Source organism: Trachypithecus francoisi, unplaced genomic scaffold (assembly GCF_009764315.1).
Source record: "Trachypithecus francoisi isolate TF-2019V2 unplaced genomic scaffold, Tfra_2.0 Lachesis_group5, whole genome shotgun sequence".
NCBI classification, from domain to species: Eukaryota; Metazoa; Chordata; class Mammalia; order Primates; family Cercopithecidae; genus Trachypithecus; species Trachypithecus francoisi.
This window is the reverse complement of record NW_022681470.1, coordinates 135,681,916-135,700,111: the sequence shown is the minus strand read 5'-3', so window position 1 is coordinate 135,700,111 and position 18,196 is coordinate 135,681,916. Positions and strand designations below refer to the sequence as shown.

The following is an 18,196-nucleotide window of genomic DNA, read 5'->3' as shown; positions in this document are numbered from 1 at the left end:
TTTGAGACTTGCCTCGCCAGCCTGGGTAATTTAGTGAGACCCTGTCTGCAAAAACATAAAAATAAAAAAAAATAAAAAGATTAGGCTGGATGCAGTGGCTCACGCCTGCAGTCCCAGCACTTTGGGAGGCCAAGGTGAGCAGATCACTTTGAGACTTGCCTTGCCAACGTGGTGAAGCCCTGTCTCTCCTAAAAATATAAAAATTAGCCAGGTTAGGTCGGGCACGGTGGCTCACGCCTCTAATCCCAGCACTTTGGGAGGCCGAGGCGGGCAGATTACAATGTCAGGAGTTTGAGACCAGCCAATATGGTGAAACCCCATCTCTACTAAAAATACAAAAATTAGGTGTGGTGGCAGGCGCCCGTAGTCCCAGCTACTCGGGAGGCTGAGGCAGAAGAATCGCTTGAACCCGGGAGGCAGAGATTGCAGTGAGCTGAGATCACACCATTGCACTCCAGCCTGGGTGAAGGAGCAAGACTCTGTCTCAAAAAGAGGAAAAAAAAAATTAGCCAGGCGTCGTGAGGGTACCTGTAATCGCAGCTCCTCAGGAGACTGAGGCAGGAGAATCACTTGAACCTGGGAGGTGAAGGTTGCAGTGAGCCGAGGTCACGCCACTCTACTACAGCCTCGGTGACAGAGCGAGACTCCATCTCAAAATAACAATAATAATAATAATAAAAAGAAATGATGCTGGATGCAGTGGCTCATGCCTGTAATCTCAACACTTTGGGAAGCCAAGGCAGGAGGATCACTTGAGGCCGGAGTTTGAGACCAGCCTGGGCAATGTAGCAGGACCCCATCTCTACAAAAACATATATATTTTAAAAATTAGCCAGGTGTGGTGGTGCACGTCTGTAGTCCCAGCTACTCGGGTGGCTGAGGCAGGAGGATCACCTCAGCTCAGGAATTTCAGGCTGCAGTGAGGTGTGATCACTCCACTAGACTCCAGCCTAGGCAATAGAGCAAGACCCTACCTCAAAGTAAAAGAATAAAATATACAATAAAAATAAAACAGCAAAGAAAATATCCCCTAGAGCCACGTGTGATCCATAAGTTTTGTGAATCCTGACTCCTCTCCTTCGAGGTTGTACAACTGTCTTCCAAAGTTGGAAAAAAATGTTTAAAGCTGCCCACATTCAGGAGGGAGGTCCCAGGGGTATGAGTGCCCTCCCTCATTTCCTGGGGATGACAAGGGTTTCCAGCCTCCCTTGTCCTTGGGGTGTGGGCAGCTCGGTGTGAGGGCCAGTGGTTGATCTTGAAGTTTCTTTCCTACTCCCTCATCCCTTTCCTACCCAAGCTGTGGTCCCAGCTGACTCACCTATCAGAGGCTGTGAGTGAGTTCGGTTGCTATGGCAACAGGGCTGCGGAGATCCCCAGGAACCTGCTGGTCCGCCTCATTGCTTCACCGTATGGGGAGCTGCTTTTCCCCCTTAAAAATGAAACGGGAGTGGGACGGGGGAGGAACCCCCTTCTTCTGCTCTGGAAGAAAATGCCACCCTTACCTGCTTTGTCCCAAACCCCGGTTTGGAGAGGAGGGTCTGGATGGGACCCAGACTGTGGATATGGATGGAGGGAGGAGAACCCGGCTCCCTGGTTTTAGCAGCCTTCCAGGTCCCACAGAACACGAGGAACACGGTCTTTCTCCAGTTCCAACTTTTCTCATCTGTTCATTCATTTTTTCCACAGGAGGCATGAGGAGGTGAGAGATGGAAAGAATGCTGCCTGTCGTTTGGAGTCAGAAGGAAAAGAAGGTTGAGAGGCTGGCAGCTTTCCTCTAGTGGCTTTTCCTGTTTCACCTTTTACAAAATCGAGATAATCGTTTCTACTTCGTAGCGATATTATGAGACGTAAAATGGATTAACACATGCAAAATGCTTAAAGCAACTTCTGGCATACGGTGATCTCTCAACCAATCGATTGTTATTATTAGTAATAATTATTATTTATTGAGATGGAGTCTCACTCTGTTGCCCAGGTTAGAGTGCAGTGCGATCTCGACTCACTGCAGCCTCCGCCTCCCGGGCTCAAGCGATTCTCCCGCCTCAGTCTCCCGGGTAGCTGGGATTACAGGTGTGCACCACTATGCCCAGCTAATTTTTTTTTTTTTTTGAGACGGAGTCTCGCTGTGTCGCCCAGGCTGGAGTGCAGTGGCCGGATCTCAGCTCACTGCAAGCTCCACCTCCTGGGTTCCCGCCATTCTCCTGCCTCAGCCTCCCGAGTAGCTGGGACTACAGGCACCCGCCACCTCACCCGGCTAGTTTTTTTTTTTTTTTGTATTTTTAGTAGAGACGGGGTTTCACCGTGTTAGCCAGGATGGTCTCGATCTCCTGACCTCGTGATCCGCCCGTCTCGGCCTCCCAAAGTGCTGGGATTACAGGGTTGAGCCACCGCGCCCGGCCTAATTTTTGTATTTTTAGTAGAGACGGGGTTTCACCGTGGTCTAGATCTCTGGACCTCGTGATCTGCCCGCCTCGGCCTCCCAAAGTGCTGGGATTACAGGCGTGAGCCACCGTGCCCAGCAAATTTTTGTATTTTTAGTAGAGACGGGGTTTCACCATGTTGGCCAGGCTAGTCTTGAACTGCTGACCTCAAGTGATCCGCCCACCTTGCCCTCCCAAAGTGCTGGGATTACAGGCGTGAGCCACTGCACCTGACATTATTATTATTATTATTAAGACAGAGTTGTGCTTCATCAACCAGGCTGGAATGCAGTGATGCCATCTTGGCTCACTGCAACCTCCACCTCCTGGGTTTGAGCCATTCTCCTGCCTCAGCCTCCTGAGTAGCTGGGATTACAGGTGTGCCCCACCACGTCAGCTAATTTTTGTATTTGTAGTAGACACAGGGTTTCACCATGTTGGCCAGTCTGGTCTCAAACTCCTGACCTTACGTGATCCACTCACCTTGGCCTCCCAAAATACTGGGATTACAGGCGTGAGCCACCACACCTGGCCTGATTATTATTTTATATGCCAGATCACGTGTCAGTAACTTTTATGTGTAATATTATATGTAATCCTAGCCGGGCACTGTGGCTCACACCTGTGATCTCAGCACTTTGGGAGGCAGAGGTGGGAGGACCAAGTGAGGCCAGGAGTTCAAGACCAGCCTCAGCAACATAATGAGCCCTCATCTCTTCAAAAATTTAAAAATATATTAGCTGGGCACAGTGGTCTGTGCCTGTAGTCCTAGTTACTCGGGAGACTGAGGTGGAAGGATCACTTGAGCCCAGGAGTTTGAGGCTATAGTAAGATATGATTGCACCACTGCACTCCAGCCTGGATAATAGAGGGAGACCCTGTTCTTTCTTTTTTTTCCTTTTTTTTTTTGAGACGGAGTTTTGCTCTTGTTGCCCAGGTTGGAGTGCAATGGAGTGATCTCGGCTCACCGCAACCTCTGCTTCCCGGGTTCAAGCGATTTTCCTGTCTCAGCCTCCTGAGTAGCTGAGATTACAGGTGCCCACCACCACGCCCAGCTAATTTTTTGTATTTTTAGCAGAGATGGGGTTTCACCATGTTGGTCAGGCTGGTCTCAAACTCCTGACCTTAGGTGATCCACCCGCCTCAGCCTCCCAAACTGCCGGGATTACAGGCATGAGCCACCGCGCCCAGCAGGGAGACTCTGTGTCTAAAAGAAATAATTTACTGGGCTTGGTAAGCCAAGGTGGGAGGATCACTTCAGCCTAGGAGTTCAAGTCCAGCCTGGGCAACATAGGGAGAACCCATCTCTTAAAAAAAAAAAAAATGTAGAAGAAGAAGAAGTAATTACATGTAACCCTAGCAGCAGTTTTGTGGGATTGCTATGATCATACCCATTTCACAGATTAGGTAACTGAGGTTTAAGTGCCCTGGAGATGAGGACATTCTCTAGTCTCCCAGAAGCCCTAGATTCTTGAACAACACAAACGCTAAACTCAGCAGTAAAATGGGCGGTTGGCTCCCACCTGAGGGTTCACAGAGGGGCTGACTGTGCCTACCCCCCAGCACTTTCTTCCTGCATCCTGTGTATTAAGAGGGTTGCAGCTACCTCAGGGCCAGTGTCTCCACAAGTCATCATGATGGCTTCCTGATCATGGCTCTCTCTTTTTTTTTTTTTTTTTGAGACGGAGTCTCACTCTGTTGCCCAGGCTGGACTGCAGTGGCACGATCTCGGCTCACCGCAAGCTCTGCCTCCTGGGTTCACGCCATTCTCCTGCCTCAGCCTCCCGAGTAGCTGGAACTACAGGCGCCCGCCACCATGACCGGCTAGTTTTTTTTTTTTTTTGAGACGGAGTCTCGCTCTATCGCCTAGGCTGGAGTGCAGTGGCCGGATCTCAGCTCACTGCAAGCTCTGCCTCCCGGGTTCACGCCATTCTCCTGCCTCAGCCTCCCGAGTAGCTGGGACTACAGGCGCCCGCCACCTCGCCCAGCTAGTTTGTTGTATCTTTTAGTAGAGACGGGGTTTCGCCGTGTTAGCCAGGATGGTCTCGATCTCCTGACCTCGTGATCCGCCCGTCTCGGCCTCCCAAAGTGCTGGGATTACAGGGTTGAGCCACCGCGCCCGGCCTAATTTTTTTGTATCTTTAGTAGAGAGGGGGCTTTACTGTGTTAGCCAGGATGGTCTCCATCTCCTGACCTCCTGATCCGCCCGCCTCGGCCTCCCAAAGTGTTGGGATTACAGGCGTGAGCCACCATGCCCAGCCCCTTCTCTCTTTTTGGACAGAGTCTAACCACAGGGATTCAGAAAATTTTTCCTCCCTTGGGGCAAAAAAAAAAAAAAAAAAAAAAAAAGTCCATATATTATTGGTGGGGCTTGGTGGGAGGGGATTGGATCATGGGGGAGGATCCCTCATGAACGGCTTAATGCCATCTCTTTGGTGCTGTCCACACAATTGTGAGTGAGTTCTTTTGGAGATCTAGTTGTTGTTTGTTTGTTTGTTTGTTTTTTGAGATGGAGTCTCACTCTGTTGCCCAGGCTGGAGTGCAGTGGCATGATCTCAGCTCACTGCAGCCTCCGCCTCCCAGATTCAAGCAATTCTCCTGCCTCAGCCTCCGGAATAGCCAGGATTATAGGCGTGTGCCACTGTGCCCAGCTAATTTTTTTGCATTTTCAGTAGAGACGGGGTTTCACTGTGTTGGTTAGTCTCTTTTTTTTTTTTTTTTTTTGAGACGGAGTCTCACTCTGTCGCCCGGGCTGGAGTGCAGTGGCCTGGATCTCAGCTCACTGCAAGCTTCGCCTCCCGGGTTCATGCCATTTTCCTGCCTCAGCCTCTTGAGTAGCTGGGACTACAGGTGCCCACCACCTCGCTGGGCTAGTTTTTTGTATTTTTTAGTAGAGACGGGGTTTCACAGTGTTAGCCAGGATGGTCTCGATCTCCTGACCTCGTGATCCGCCCGTCTCGGCCTCCCAAAGTGCTGGGATTACAGGCTTGAGCCACCGCGCCCGGCCTAAGGTGGTCTCTTAACTCCTGACCTCAAATGATCCACCTGCCTTGGCCTCCCAAAGTGTTGGGATTACAGGTGTGAGCCACTGCGCCCGGCCTGAAGATCTGGCTGTTTAAATGTGTGGCACCTCCCCTCCACCCCACTCTCTCTCTTGCTCCTGCTTTTGCCATGTGAAGTTCCTGCTTCACCTTCTGCCATGAGTTAAAGCTCCCTAAGATCTTCTCGGAAGCCAAGTAGATGCCAGCACTGTGCTCGTACAGCCTGCAGAACTGTGAGTCAATTAAGCCTCTTTTTTTTTATAAATTACCCATTCTGGCCAGGCGTGATGGCTCACACCTCTAATCCCAGCATTTTGGGAGGCAGAGTCAGGCGGATCACTTGAGGTCAGGAGTTCGAGACCAGCCTGGCCAACATGGTGAAATCCCATCTGTACTGAAAATACAAAAATTAGCCAGGTGTGGTGGCACACACTTGTAATAACAGCTACTCCGGAGGCTGAGGCAGGAGAATCACTTGAACCTGGGAGGGGGAGGTTGCAGTGAGCCAAGATTGTGCCACTGCACTCTAGCCTGGATAACCGAGCGACACTCCATCTCAAATAAAATAAAATAAAATAAAATAAATAAAGTGAAATAAATAAAATAAAATTTACCTATTCTTTGATATTTCTTTTTTTTTTTTTTTTTGAGATGGAGTCTCGCTCTGTCACCAGGCTGGAGTGCAGTGGCACAATCTCAGCTCACTGCAAGCTCCTCCTTCCAGGTTCATGCCATTCTCCTGCCTCAGCCTCTCGAGTCACTGGGACTACAGGCGCCCGCCACCACGCCCAGCTAATTTTTTGTATTTTTAATAGAGATGAGGTTTCACCGTGTTAGCTAGGATGATCTCGATCTCCTGACCTCGTGATCTGCCCGCCTCGGCCTCCCAAAGTGCTGGGATTACAGGCGTGAGCCACCGCGCCTAGCCTTGGTTTTGGGGATTTTTTTGAGACGGAGTTTCATTCTTGTACCCAGGCTGGAGTGCAATGGCATGATCTCGGCTCACTGCAACCTCTGCTTCTCAGGTTCAAATGATTCTCCTGCCTCAGCTTCCCGAGTAGCTAGGGTTACAGGCGCCTGCCACCACCCCCAGCTAATTTTTGTATTTTTAGTAGAGACTGAGTTTCACCATGTTGGCTAGGCTGCTCTCGAACTCCTGACCTCAGGTGAGCCGCCTGCCTTGGCTTCCCAGAGTGCTGGGATTACGGATGTGAGCCACCTCGCCTGGCTGATGGGCTGGTTTGTTATTTTTGTTGTTGTTTTTTGGTTTTGGTTTTTTTTTTTTTTTTTTGAGACAGAGTCTTGCTCTGTCACCAGGCTGGAGTGCAGTGGCATGATCTCGGCTCAGTGCAACCCCTGCCTCTCGGGTTCAAATGATTCTCCTGCCTCATCCTCCCGAGTAGCTGGGATTACAGGAGCTTGCCACCATGTCCAGCTAATTTTTGTATAGAGACAGAGTTTCGCCATGTTGGCCAGGATCTCGATCTCCTGACCTCGTGATCCGACCGTCTCGGCCTCCCAAAGTGGTGGGATTACAGGCTTGAGCCACCGTGCCCGGCCCCGTTTTCGGCCCGGTCTCGATTTCTTGACCTTATGATCTGCCCACTTTGGCCTCCCAAAGTGTTGAGATTACGGGTGTGAGCCACCATGCCCGTCCGACGGGCTGTTTTTGTGTTCTGAGTTGGGTAGGATAAGATAGTTCCCACTTGGCCTTCTATATCCTGTTTTCACATGCCTCTACTTGGTTCTGGTTATCCTCTGCCTTCCAGCTGGGGTCAGACAACTGAGAGGAGATGGATGGCAGGAGGGGAGTGAATTCAGCTTCAAGCCTGTCCTGAGAACGGGTCACTCACCTGACCCAGATCCATGGTTTCTGAGGATGGCAACATCTGCCCAGTGTTCCAGGGTGCTAGGGTTGTGATTCAAGCCTTTTAAATTTTTTATGTATTTAGTTAGTTATTGTTTGTTTGTTTGTTATTGAGACAGAGTCTCATGCTATCACCCAGGCTGGAGTGCAGCAGCACAATCATGGCTCACTGCAGCCTTGACCTCCTGGACTCAGGTGATCCTCCCATCTCAGCCTCCCGAGTAGCTGGGAGTACAGGTGCACATCACCACACCTGGCTAATTTTTAAAAATTTGTTTGTAGAGACAGGGTATTGCCATGTTGTCCAAGCTGGTCTTGAACTCCTGGACTCAGGGAGTGATCCACCCACCTCGGCCTCCCAAAGTGCTGAGATTACAGGCCTGAGCCACTGTGCTGCCCTTTGAAGCTTTTCTTGCAAATTCTCTTATCTTTATGACAGACCTCAGTCACCCACTGTGATTGCAGGATACTTCCCATGGGGATCGTAACCAAAAAGCATTCTTCCCCAGGAGCTTTTCCTGATACCAAAAGTGTTAGATTTCGGGAACATTTAAAAATAACTTTTTCTTCTTTTTTGTTATAGGCAGGAAATACGCTATGTGTAAACCAAAAGACAATAAAGATCTCCACATTTCCAGCCCTGAGGAAAACCACTGCTGATCTTTAGGTGTCTATCCTTTTTGTCTTTCTTTCTTTTTTTTTTTTTTTTTTTTGTTTTTTTGAGAGAGAGTCTCGCTCTTTGCCCAGGCTGGAGTGCAGTGGCATGATCTCTGCTCACCACAACCTCCGCCTCCCAGGTTCAAGCGATTCTCCTGCCTCAGCCTCCCAAGTAGCTGGGATTACAGGCACCTGCCACCATATCTGGCTAATTTTTGCATTTTTAGTAGAGATGGGGTTTCACCATGTTGGCCAGGCTAGTCTCGAACTCCTGACCTCGGGCGATCCACCTGCCTCAGCCTCCCAAAGTGCTGGGATTACATGAGCCACCATGCACGCCCTTCTTTGTTTTTTTTTTTGTTTTTTTTTTTTTAAGACGGAGTCTCCCTCTGTCACCCAGGCTCAAGTGCAGTGGCGTGATCTTGGCTCACTGCAACTTCTGCCTCCCGGATTCAAGCAATTCTCTTACCTCAGCCTCCTGAGTAGCTGGGACTACAGGCACCTGCCACCATGGCTAATTTTTGTATTTTTATTTTATTTTTTAATTTATTTTATTCATTTATTTTTTTTGAGACGGAGTCTCGCTGTGTCTCCCAGACTGGAGTGCAGTGGCGCGATCTCAGCTCACTGCAAGCTCCGCCTCCCGGGTTCACGCCATTCTCCTGTCTCAGCCTCCCGAGTAGCTGGGACTACAGGTGCCCGCCACCACGCCCGGCTAATTTTTTGTATTTTTAGTAGAGACAGGGTTTCACCGTGTTAGCCAGGATGGTCTCGATCTCCTGACCTCGTGATCCCCCCATCTCGGCCTCCCAAAGTGCTGGGATTACAGGCGTGAGCCACCACACCCGGCCCCCTCTCCTTTTTTTTTTTTTTGAAACAGAGTCTTGCACTGTCGCCCAGGCCAGAGTGCAATGGTGCGATACCGGTTCATTGCAAGCTCCGCCTCCCGGGTTCATGCTATTTTCCTGCCTCAGTCTCCGGAGTAGCTGGGACTGCAGGCGCCCACCACCACGCCTGGCTACTTTTTTGTACTTTTAGTAGAGACAGGGTTTCACCATGTTAGCCAGGATGGTCTGGATCTCCTGACCTCGTAATCTGCCCGCCTTGGCCTCCCAAAGTGCCAGGATTACAGGTGTGAGTCAACGCACCTGGTCCCCTCTCCTTTTTTTGAGATGGGGGTCTCGCTCTGTTGCCCAGGCTGGCGTGCAGTGGTGTGATCTCGGCTCACTGCAGCCTCTACCTGCTGGGTTCAAGGAATTCTCCTGCCTCAGCCTCCTGAGTAGCTGAGACTACAAGGACGTGCCACCACACCTAGCTATTTTTTACATTTTTTGTAGAGATGGGGTTTCACCATGTTGGCCAGGCTGGTTGAACTCCTGACCTCAGGTGATCTGCCCGCCTCAGCCTCCCAAAGTACTGGGATTACAAGCCTGAGCCGCCGCAGCCAGCCTCCCTCTTGTCTTTCTCAGGACAGGACTCTGGGATCAGACAGAGCCGGGCCTGAATGCCAGCCTGACCACGATATGCTCTGTGAACTTGGGCAAGTGTCTTGACCTCTCAGAGCTTCAGTTTCCTCATTTATAAATGCGGTAAGCATAGTGTCAACTTTGTTGGATTGCTGGGTGTAAATGCCACTGTACTCCAGCCTGGGCAAGAGAGTGAGACCCTGTTGAAAAAAAAAATGTAAGGCGGGGCATGGTGGCTCATGCCTGGAATCCCAGAACTTTGGGAGGCTGAGGCAGGCAGATCACCTGAGGCCAGGAGTTCAAGACCAGCCTGGCCAACATAATGAAACCCTGTCTCTACTAAAAGTACAAAAATTAGCTGGGCGTGGTGGTGCGTGCCTGTAATCCCAGCTACTTAAAAGACTGAGGCAGGAGAATTGCTTGAACCCAGGAGGCGGAGGTTGCAGTGAGCCGATACTCCGCCATTGCACTCCAGCCTGGGCAAGAAGAGTGAGACTCCATCTCAAAAAAAAAAAAAAAAAAAAAACACATAAATAAAAAATAAATGTAAGTGAGACCAGGTAGAGTGGTGCATACCTGTAATCCCTGCACTTTGGGAGGCTGAGGTGGAAGGATGGCTTGAGTCCAGGAGTCCAAGGCTGCAGTGAGCTATGATCATGCCACTGCATTCCAGCCTGGGCCACAGAATGATAGATACCTTATCTCTTAAAGAAAAAAAAAATCGGCCGGGCGCGGTGGCTCAAGCCTGTAATCCCAGCACTTTGGGAGGCCGAGACGGGCGGATCACGAGGTCAGGAGATCGAGACCATCCTGGCTAACACGGTGAAACCCCGTCTCTACTAAAAATACAAAAAAAAAAACTAGCCGGGCGAGATGGCGGGCGCCTGTAGTCCCAGCTACTCGGGAGGCTGAGGCAGGAGAATGGCGTAAACCTGGGAGACGGAGCTTGCAGTGAGCTGAGATCCGGCCACTGCACTCCAGTCCGGGCCACAGAGCGAGACTCCACCTCAAAAAAAAAAAAAAAAAAAAAAAAAAAAAAAAAAAAAAAAATCAAGTGAATGTTTAATTGAGTACTTACTAAGTTCCATGCACAAAGGCTAAACACTTTGACAGATATTATTTTCTATAACAGTCACAAGAACCCATTTGAAAGAAAGGAGGGCTGGGCACGGTGGCTCACGCCTGTAATCCCAGCACTTTGGGAGGCTGAGGCAGGTGGATCACATGAGGTCACTTGAAGTCAAGAGTTCCAGACTAGCCTGGTCAACATGGTGAAACCCTGTCTTTACCAAAAACACAAAAATTAGCTGGGGCTGGTGGCTGGTGCCTGTAATCCCACCTACTCGGGAGGCTGAGGCAGGAGAATCACTTGAACCTGGGAGGTGGAGATTGCAGTGAGCGGAGATTGTGCCACTGCACTCTAGCCTGGGCAACAGAGCAAGACTCTATCTCAAAAAAGAAAAAAAAAATGAAAAAGAAAGAAAAGAAAGACATAAAGAAAGAGAAACAAAGAAAGAGAGAGAGAGAGGGAGGGAGGGAGGGAGGGAGGAAGGGAGGAAGGATCAAGGCACTGCAAGTAAGGGGAGGAAGAGGAAGAGGATTTCACTCCATCCTTTGCCATGAGCACTGTTGGTATCTCCCCGTAAGTTGTGCCTTGCCTCCATTTGACATCACCAAGCTTGTTATTATTGTGTCTAAACCACGAGCAAATTGGCTATAAGTAAGGGCCACAACCATCAGTTCAACTTGACCAGAATATAGTAACCACCCACCACATGCTAGACCTTATACTTGTTAAGGAAAAACAGCTCAGATCTCCTACCTTCCTGGAGCTTTTAAGACTCCTGGCTCACATCCTTTAGCTTATGCATAGACTTTTATTTTATTATTATTTATTTTTGAGACAGGGTCTCACTCTGTTACCTAGGCTGGAATGCAGTGGTGTGATCTTGGCTCACTGCAGCCTCAACCTCCTGGGCTCAAGTGATTCTCCTGCCTCAGCCTCCCAAGCAGCTGGGACCACAGGCATGCGCCACCACGCCTGGCTACTTTCTGTATTTTTAGTAGAGATGGGGTTTCACCATGTTACCCAGGCTGGTCTCAAATTCCTGACGACCTCCAGTGATCTGCCCGCCTTGGCCTCCCAAAGTGCTGGGATTTCTTTACAGGTGTGAGCCACCGCGCCCGGCCTGCGCAGACTTTAAATACGTGCTTCAGTTCTCAGAGTTTTTCTTTGCACTGGATGCTAAGTTGAGTTTCAGATAGTTAAAGGGTGTCAGAACAATGGCTGGGGGACAATAAGGTACTGTTATTGGTGATGACTTGTCTAGGAAGGGAGCAATTTTGGGAGTGGGAAGGGAACAAAAAAAACTGTAGTCCCTATGGATAAGGACTGAAGCCCTGGTTCCCAAATGCCTGCATTTGAATCCAGATTCCTCATTTACTTGTGGTGTGACATTGGACAAGCCCTCTCATCTTCCCGTGCCTCAGTTTCTCCATCTGTAAAGTAGACCTGGTCTTGGTAACCTGCTTCCTAGAATTGTGGTGTGAACTGAGGGAGCTATGCGTAGCTTTAGACAGTGACTGGTCGGCAGCAAGCAGTCCAATGAAGGCTCTATCACAACGATCCCTTGGGCTCCCCAGGGAGTAGCGTTTTGGACGACCCAGATTCTGAACCCACAGAGTTGGCGTGGAAGAGGAAGAGGGAGCCTGGTGAGCCCCCGACTTACACCCCTAGAAGCCTTGGAGCTAAAGCAGCCGGACCCCAGCCCCAGCTTCAGAGGAGCTGCCTTGGGGGTGGGGCCGCCCCGGGCCTGGCCCAACCCCAGCAAGCTTGTTAATTACTTCTCAGGGTCACGGGTCTTAAGGAGCCCCTCCGAGGGGATCCTTGCCCAGCCGTCTGTTTATTGATCGCATCTAATCTCTCCGCAGGCGGGCGGGCCTCTAAATCCTCCTTAACTCTCCTTTCCTGCCCTTTCCGGGCAGGGAGGCCCCCGGGCTGGGTTTAGCTCGCAGCGAATGAGGGCTGGAAAACTGGAGCGCACTGGGAGACCTCTAGGGTCCCCCCAAAACGGAGAAGGGATGGTGGGTCCCCCCTCAGCAAGCATCTCGGGCCCTCCAACCCCTACCCACCTGCGGGCGAGGACACCGCCCGTTTCTGCCCCTTCCAATCCCCCATCTTGGAATACACCTCTTCTGGCTCCAGAATCTAGGTAGACCGCCCCCACTTCCCCCTCGGCCAGCCGTGGCCTCCCTTGGTCCCCATCAGGGGAAGGAGGATTTGGGAGCTGGGAAGCCGCCCTGACTTGCTGTTCTCTCCTTAAAGAAACCAGCGCCGCTGGAGGGAGTGGAGCCCCTGGCCCCGGCCTGGCTCGGCTCTCTGCCGGGCTGATTAGGAGGCGTCCTCCGAGGGCGCAGGGCTTTAACCCGAGTTGCCAGCGCTTTTCGGCCCCGGGCGATGTCGGTTGTTCAGGGGGCTCTCTAGGTGCCTGGCAGGCCTCTGTTCCCACCTTTGAAGTGAGCTCTGGTTGGATGGTGGGAGGAGGGAGGGGGAGGCGGGGTGTTCTGCTGGGCCGGGTCTGGGAGGAATTCGGCGGGAAATGCGGGGGGTTAGTGGGGGAAACAGAGGCAGTGTCAAAGAGACAGCCTGCTAACATTTTTAAAAATGCTTTGAAAATTTTTGTTTAATTTTTTGAAACCAGGCCTTGCTGTGTTGCCCAGGCTGGAGTGCAGGGGCCTGATCATAGCTCACTGCAGTTTCGAAGTCCTAGGCTCAGGTGAGCCTCCCACCTTGGCCTCCTGAGTAGCTGGGACTACAGGTGCATGCCAGCACACTATGCTAAATTTTTTTTCTTTCTCGGTAGAGAAGGGGTCTCACTATGTTGCCCAGGCTGTGGCAGGCTGGGCGTGAGTGGCTCATACCTGTAATTTTAGCACTTTGGGAGGCTGAGGCAGGATTGCTTGAGCCCAGGGGTTTGAGACCAGCCTGGGCAACATAGCAAGACCCTGTCTCTAAAAAAAAAAAAAAAAAAAAGGCAGGTATGGCGGCACACCCGTAGTCTCAGCTACTTGGAGAGCTGAGGTAGTAGGATCACTTGAGCCCAGGAGTTTGGAGTCTGCAGTGAGCTATGATCGTACCACTGCACTCCAGCCTGGGCAGCAGAGTGAGAGCATTTTTCAAAAATAATAATAATAATAAATAAAATAAGAAACAAAAACTTGGAAGACAGAGCAGCCTAGGTTCCAGTCCTGCCTCCACCACCCAGCACTGGGAGATCCTGAGTGAGTGACTTTGCTTCTTGGAACTCTCTCCTCACCGCTCACCTCTGGCTCAGGAACTGAATGACTAAAAGGGCCTGGTTCAGAATCCGTGCTCCTCCTGGCCAAGAGAGGAGGAGGAAGGACAGGGGGTGGGTGGACAGCTGTAGTGACTGGGACTGGTGGGGTGGGGAGGTTGCCGGCTCCTACCTTCCAGAGCTCCCAGGCTGTGGGCCAAAACTGACAGGAATACCTGCTCTTGCCCAGTGGCTGTGGATGCCCAGGGGGTCTCTGGGTGGGGAGGCGGTGGGTGTCTATTGGCCCAGTGGTAAAGGGTCTAGGTAAAGGATCTGGGTCTTCAGTTTTTATTTCCCTAGGAATGTGTGATGGAGCTCTATGACCAGACATGGATGTGATCAGAGTTCAGGACCAGGCACCAGTGTGCCTGAACTGTGCCTCAGTGGTTGCACTTTCCCTGTGCACACCTGGCATATACCTGGCACACATCTGCCACATTCCTGGTGCACAGCTGGTGTACACCTGGCACACACCTGCCACATTCCTGGTGCACACCTGGCACATTCCTGGTGCACACTTGGAATACACCTGGCACACACAGCACATTCCTGGTGCACACCTGGTGTATACCGGGCATATACCTGCCACATTCCTGGTGCACACCTGGTCTATGCCTGGCACACAGTTGGTGTACACATGGCACATATCTTTCAGGCTTTCAGCCACTGATCCATCTTGGTCTTGCTCACCCAGTGTCAGAGAGGCATGAGGTACCTGAGTGAGATCACCTTTCTTTTTTTTTTTTTTGAGACAGAGTCTCGCTCTGTTGCCCAGGCTGGAGTGCAGTGGTGCCATCTCAGCTCACCGCAAGCTCCGCCTCCCGGGTTCACACCATTCTCCTGCCTCGGCCTCCCGAGTAACTGGGACTACAGGCACCCGCCACCACACCCAGCTAATTTTTTTTGTATTTTTAGTAGAGACGAGGTTTCACTGTATTAGCCGGGATGATCTCCATCTCCTGACCTCCCTAGTAGCTGGGACTACAGGCGCCCGCCACCATGCCTGGCTAATTTTTTTATATTTGTATTTTTAGTAGAAACAAAAAAAAATTGTATTTTTGTATTTGTATTTTCACCATGTTAGCCAGAATGGTCTCCATCTCCTGACCTCGTGATCCGCCCTCCTCAGCCTCCCGAAGTGCTGGGATTACAGGCGTGAGCCACCGCGCCAGGCCAGCCACCCCCATTTTTCTAAGATATGGTTTATTTTTTCTCTCTCTCTCCTCTTTTATCATTCCAACCTGGTTCCCCACTTCCTACTCAGCCCTGTAGAAATACAAATATAGACCGGGCATGATGGCTCACTCCTGCAATCCCAGCACTTTGGGAGGCCAAGGTGGGAGGATTACCTGAGGTTGGGAGTTCAAGACCAGCCTGGCCAACGTGCTGAAACCCCGTCTCTACTAAAAAATACAAAAAAAATTAGCTGGGTGCAGAGGCGTGCGCCCGTAATTCCAGCCATTCGGGAGGTTGAAGCAGGAGAATCGCTTGAACCTGGGAAGCAGAGGTTGCAGTGAGCCGAGATCATGCCACTGCACTCCAGCCTGAGCAACAGAGGAGGCTTTGTCTCAAAATAACCCCCAAATATAACCTTTTACCCCTTCCTGCTCCACGCCCCCCCAAGCCCCTTGATTCACCAGACACTCCCTACAGGGCAAGCTCATCAAACTCCTCAAGAGTTGACAGTTGATTTACAGACCAAAGCATGCCTACTACAGAACTCTCACCCATCAGGAGGTTGCCTCAAGAGGTAACAGCCAAATCTACAAAACTCCCTCCACCAGGAGACTACCTCGAAAAACTCCCATCTGGGGAGATTTTGGCCTAGTCCTGTCCACAGAGGTGCCAGCAGCCACAGCTCAACCGCCCTGTAGATAAGGCACCAGGGCTAACATGCGCCCCCACCCCACTTTTCCTCCTGCCTTTTGCTGGCTTTCTGCTCCAAAACGGAAGCAGCATGTTTAAAGGTGGGAGGCCTCTGCTTCTTCCCCTGAGCTAGTTTTGGAATAAATCACTTTCTTTAGACCAGACCTAGCTCTCGTTAATTGGACTTTGCAAGCTGGCAAGTGACTAACTCACATTTTGGTTACAGTAGCTGTACTTCCTGCCCACCTTGTGTTGGATGAGGTCATGTGACTAGTTCTAACCAATGAGCTGTGAGTGAAATTGACAGGCATTATTCCCGAACTACAACATTTAATTGCCTGTGTGAGACCCCCTCAAAGCTCTTATTTTCTTCCAGCATGACAGCAAGCAGTGTTTCATAATGTTCCAGAATGTGGCTGTTCCATCAAAGACTATGAAGAGCAGAACCTCCTTGCAATGACCCAAAACAGACTTGAAGCCTGGGTGAGAAAGAAACGTTGTAGTTTGAAGGTTCTTGGGCTAGTTTGTTTCTGCAGCATGATCTGGCCTATCCTAACCATTACAAATTACACCCCCCTTTTTAAAGGTGAAGAAACTGAGGCATAGACAGGTTAAATCACTGTTCTTGGTCACCCAGCTAGTAAATGACAAAGTGATAGAGTCAAGGTTAGAATCCGGACAGTCTGAGTTTAGAGTTTCTGCTCTTTCTTTTCTTTTTTTTTTTTTTTTTTGAGACGGAGTCTCGCTCTGTCGCCCGGCCTGGAGTGCAGTGGCCGGATCTCAGCTCACTGCAAGCTCCGCCTCCCGGGTTTACGCCATTCTGCCTCAGCCTCCCAAATAGCTGGGACTACAGGCGCCAGCCACCTCGCCCGGCTAGCTTTTTTTGTATTTTTTAGTAGAGACGGGGTTTCACCGTGTTAGCCAGGATGGTCTCAAACTCCTGACCTCGTGATTCGCCCGTCTCGGCCTCCCAAAGTGCTGGGATTACAGACTTGAGCCACCGCGCCTGGCCTGCTCTTTCTTTATTTCTCTCTCCCTCTCTCTCTTTCTTTCTTTTCTTTTTTTTCCGAGACGGAGTTTCACTCTTGTTGCCCAAGCTGTAGTGTAATGGCGCGATCTCGGCTCACCATAACGTCCGCCTCCCAGGTTCAAGCAATTTTCCTGCCTCAGCCTCCCGAGTAGCTGGGATTACAGGCATCAGCCACCGTGACCGGCTCATTTTGTTTTTTTGTTTTTTTTTTTTGAGATGGAGTCTCGCTCTGTCACCCAGGCTGGAGTACAGTGGCACGGTCTCGGCTCACTGCCAGCTCTGCCTCCCGGGTTCAGGCCATTCTTCTGCCTCAGCTTCCCGAGTAGCTGAGACTACAGGCGCCCCCACCATGCCCAGCTAATTTTTTGTACTTTTAGTAGAGACGGCGTTTCACCGTGTTAGCCAGGGTGGTCTCGATCTCTTGACCTCGTGATCCGCCCGCCTCGGCCTCCCAAAGTTCTGGGATTACAGGCGTGAGCCACTGTGCCCGGCCTCATTTTGTATTTTTAGCAGAGATGGGGTTTTTCCGTGTTGGTCAGGCTGGTCTCAAACTCCCGACCTCAGGTGATCCTCCTGCCTCGGCCTCCCAAAGTGCTGGGATTACAGACATGAGCCATCATGCCTGGCCTTTTTTTTTTTTTTTTTTTTTGAGAAGGAGTCTTGCTCTGTCACCCAGGCTGGAGTGCAGTAGCACAATCTTGGCTCACTGCAACCTCTGACTCTTGGGTTCAAGTGATTCTCTTGTCTCAGCCTCCCGAGTAGCTGGGATTATAGGCGGACACCACCATGCCTGGCTAATTTTTGTATTTTTAGAAGACAGGGTTTCGCCATGTTGGCCAGGCTGGTCTCAAACTCCTGACCTCAGGTGATCTACCTGCCTCGGCCTCCCAAAGTGCTGGGATTATAGACATGAGCCACCATACCCAACCTCTTTTTTTATTTTTAGAGACAGAGTCTTCCTCTATCACTCAGGCTGGAGTGCAGTGATGTGATCACGGCTCACTGCAGCCTCGAACTTCTGGGTTCAAGCAATCCTCTCACCTCAGCCTTTGAAGTAGCTAGGACTACAAGCATGTGCCACCACACCTGGCTCTGTGTGTGTGTGTGTGTGTGTGTGTGTGTGTGTGTGTCTGTGTGTAAACTAAGTCTCGCTATATTGCCCAGGCTGGTCTCGAATTCCTGGCCTCAAGCAATCCTCCAGCTTCAGCCTCCCAAAGTGTTAGGATTACAGGCATGAGCCACCAGGTCTGGCCTGCTGTTGTTTCTAAATTGTCATCTGGAGGGGGTCCTTAAACATACAGAAAATTCACAAACTGCAACAGATTCTGGATGAGGTGGGCCTCTGCTGTCCTGTTGTCTCTGATAATTTTTTTTTTTTTTTTTGAGATGGCATCTTGTTCTGTGGCCCAGGCGGGAGTGCAGTGGCGTGATCTCAGCTCACTGCAACCTCCGCCTCCTGGGTTCCAGCGATTCTCCTGCCTCAGCCTCCTCAGTAGCTGGGACTATAGGCATGCA

The 18,196-nt window shown here is 50.8% G+C and overlaps 1 long non-coding RNA gene across 1 annotated transcript; it reads right to left on the bottom strand.

Moving 5' to 3' along the window:
* Nucleotides 1–342: 342 nt before the first annotated feature.
* LOC117074884 lies at nucleotides 343–15,332 on the bottom strand. Its single transcript, XR_004433751.1, has 3 exons — nucleotides 15,280–15,332; nucleotides 10,791–10,826; nucleotides 343–373 (listed from the first exon to the last, which is right to left on the bottom strand). It is a non-coding gene; the product is annotated as an uncharacterized LOC117074884 (long non-coding RNA).
* Nucleotides 15,333–18,196: the final 2,864 nt, after the last annotated feature.